We start from the raw sequence: 3,757 nt of genomic DNA on the forward strand, positions 1-3,757 counted from the left end.
GTCGTTTCAGCGTGTTCAATGTTCGTTTCACGTGGGATAGTGGTCGTATGCTATTGGTGAACATGTACGCCATAATCAGTTAAATGGAGGAATTAAAAGGCGTGGAAGAAAATGCAGTATTAATTATCCAATTAATTATCTATACACATCTTTTCAATTGAATGGTAAAAAAAAAATGGCATCTTATTGTAACACAAACTCAATCTCTAGTAAGTGGTGACAATGCAATGACTTCATGTTTATCGTAACACATTGTTACACAAATCTCTAATATGTCATGCTCTGATAATCGGAAGGCAGAAGTCGCAACGATTCTTCTATATATAGAGAGACTTCCCTCCCAATCAAAGCAAACCAGTACCCTCGATTAATCTTGGGTTTCCTTGATAATGGATTTCAATATGAGTGTTTCTGCAATAAGCATTGGAATCCTATTTTTTTCTGTGTTTCTCTCCCTTCTCACGAGGAAAAGCAAGGGGAGGTTTTCATCTTTGCCGGGGCCATCAGCGCTGCCCATCATAGGAAACCTCCACCAGATGGGAGCTCTTCCTCATCGCACTCTGCAGCGGATGGCTGAGAAATATGGGCCAATTATGTCTTTGAAGTTGGGTTCTCTTGATTTTGTGGTCGCCTCTTCTTCTGAGGTGACCAAACAGTTTCTGAAAACCCACGACTTGAATTTTTCAAACAGGGCGTCCTCGACGGCTAGCAAACACTTGCTTTACAATGGGAGGGACATCTTAACTGCTTCCCACGGAGAATTCTGGCGAGACATGAGAAAAGTAAGCGTAGTGGAGCTGCCGAATTCAAAGAAAATTGATTCGTTCGGGAAGGTGATGGAGGAAGAGGCGGTGGCGATGGTGAGATCGATGTGGGAGAAGAGCGAGGAGGGGAAAGTGAGTGTAAATGTGAGCGAGAGCGTTGCATCTTACGTGTCGGACACGACATGGTGGATGTTGACGGGGAGCACAAATAGCAATCTCCGATCCGGCGGTATGACGTTTGGGGAAATGGTAACGGAGGTTACTTATCTCCTGGGACCTGTGAATATTGGCGAGTTCTTTCCTTTTCTTCAGTGGCTAGACTTGCATGGGATGAGGCAACGTATGAAAATGTCCATCAGCTCATGGATGAAGTTTTTAACAAAATTTTAGATGACCGTGTGGAGCGCAAGAGGAGCGGCGCAGAGGAAAGTGAGAGGCAGAAAGACTTGGTTGACGCGCTTGTCGACATGGAAATCACAGCAGAAGATAAGAGGGCAATCATTTTTGTAAGTTAAACTTTACAGTTTTGCTAAAGGTAAATAAGTCAGTGTGGATGGTTTAAGCATCACACATTAGTGCTAAATTTCTAGGTTCAAAGTGTTAAATAGGTGAAGTAGATTTATTTTTCTAAGCTTAATTTCTTCTTTAACATGTAATGTGTAAGGGTGGTAGTGATAGTGTACTTGAACTAGAAGATTGAATTGGAAAATGCATATACATATTTTGCATTGCATACTTTTGATTATATCTATCGATGTATATAGTTTAGATTTATTCTTCAACAAATCTTTAGAATGTCTGAGGTCATACTTTGCCATCAATCATTAGAAAGAGAAACATATATTGATTATTTCAAATATTTTAAAATCTATGTCACCTAATTTATTTTAGTTATTGTGCCACATATGTTTTAATATATGCATTCATTTATATGATTGATTTTACAGGTAATGTTTGTTGGTTCAATAGATACATCAACAACTATACTTGAATGGGCAACAAGTGAATTATTGAGAAATCCAAGTATGATGAAGAAATTACAAGAAGAAATTAATTCTATTGTAAAGGATGATGAGAAACTAACATATTCTCATATTTTACGAATGGAATACTTGCATTGTGTTGTGAAAGAAACATTAAGATTATATCCACCAGCTCCATTGACTATGCCACGTGAATCTACAGAAGCTTGTATTGTGAATGGACCTGATCGTGACTACCACATACCAGAAAAACCAAGGCTTATAATGAATGCTTGGGCCATAGGAAGAGATCCAAGAGTATGGAAAGAACCTTTGGAATTTAGACCTGAGAGATTTATGAATAAAAGTCTCGACATAATCAAAGATTTAGAATCAAGAATGATTCCTTTCGGTGGGGGAAGGAGAGGTTGTCCTGGGTCTTCCATGGCAACTGCAGTTGTTCATGTTGCACTAGCACATGTCTTTCACCACTTTAATTGGAGAACTGAAGGTGATATAGATATGAATGAAATTTATGGAACATCAATTCCTAGAAAAGAACACCTATTTGGCATTCCAAGTTGGAGGTTAGCACCATCATCCATGAAAATATAGTTAGTATAAATAATATAGTACATTTTCCTTCAAATCATATAAAATTGTATATTTAGTAAATAATTACCCATCCTATTAAGATATGAAATGTTGTAATGTATTACAACATGTTACATATAATGTATGTTGTAGTCAAAAGGCTTCAAGGGTGGTTTACTTTCCATATCTTTGGTTTGTCCTTTAGTGGTTAATAAAAGTTTTAAGTTCTTCTTCAAAAATCTGTTGCTTATTTTGAATTGTTATTCAATACATGTTCTTTGTCTCAATGTTATCTTTTAGTAGTGTTCTTGTAATGTCCAAATAGAAATATACTTGTATAAGGTTATTGTTACCTTAGAAACCATGTTACCTTTAATCAAGATCACACCATGAATTAAACTACTTGGAATAAAGGAGTATATCATTATCACTATTTTATTAATATTATATAGCTTCAATGCACAATAAATCATTACTTTTAGCCAATAGTGGAATGTTGTGATGGTTAAGTTGTTGAGGTTTTATCCTTGCCATCAAGGTTCAAATATAATGGGGATGAGGTCCCACATTTGTGGCCTCACTGGTTCATAGCTCTAGGTCAAAGCATTTACCACTCTTTAAAAAAAAAGTCATTTCTTTTATATTATGTCTACAAAACATAAAAACATCTAATTATTTTTTACGAGTTATGATTGAACACATATTAGAATTTTCTATAGAAATTGTTAGTAAGTGAAATTTATGTATTTATCACTTTTTAAATAACTTATATATCTTGATACTATTTATTAAGCTCAAAAGTTATAGGATATCAGTATTTGTTGAAGAACATTAATCAAATTACTTGGTTGGCATGCTTGTCAACATAAAAATTGTAGCAAAGGATAGAAACATAATAAGTTTTCTAAGTTAACTTTAATTTTGGTAGAGATAAATAGGTTAGCTTGATTAACATATATTCATTTGTAAAATGCATATGCACTTGCATTAAGCATTGCATACATCTTATTATATGGATTAATTAATACAATCTAAATTTATGCTATAATGATTCAATAATTCAATACTTGTATTATTTTGTCAAATAAACATTATGATAATATTTAGTAGCCCCCTTTCTCACATTTATTTATATTTGTAGCTTGTAAATAACTTTTACATTTGTATTAGAGCTCATATATGGTAATTTGTGTTGTATGATATAGTTCTTTGTCAAAATTCAAAGGTTATAAATGTATTTGCTCCACCTTTTTATTCTTATATTTTATGAGTATTTGAAGTATTATATAGTAGCCAAAAATATGGGCGAGCTGATGCCAAATTATAAAAAGTCTAAAGAATCACTCGAAGGTTACCTTGCAGTCATCTACCCTATGCCAACTTTAAAGTTCAAAAAACTAGATATAAGCATAACATGATTAATAGTACTATTAGTCC

At 34.2% G+C, this 3,757-nt stretch overlaps 1 pseudogene across 1 annotated transcript; it reads left to right on the forward strand.

The window, feature by feature from the left end:
- Nucleotides 1-366: 366 nt before the first annotated feature.
- LOC149533899 (cytochrome P450 750A1-like) lies at nucleotides 367-2,559 on the forward strand (annotated as a pseudogene). Its single transcript, XR_016356806.1, has 2 exons — nucleotides 367-1,270; nucleotides 1,712-2,559. The product of XR_016356806.1 is annotated as a cytochrome P450 750A1-like (transcript).
- The last annotated feature ends 1,198 nt before the right edge of the window (nucleotides 2,560-3,757 follow it).

Source organism: Cupressus sempervirens, chromosome 10 (assembly GCF_028749045.1).
Source record: "Cupressus sempervirens isolate cs-2001-9-10 chromosome 10, ASM2874904v1, whole genome shotgun sequence".
Classification (NCBI taxonomy): domain Eukaryota; kingdom Viridiplantae; phylum Streptophyta; class Pinopsida; order Cupressales; family Cupressaceae; genus Cupressus; species Cupressus sempervirens.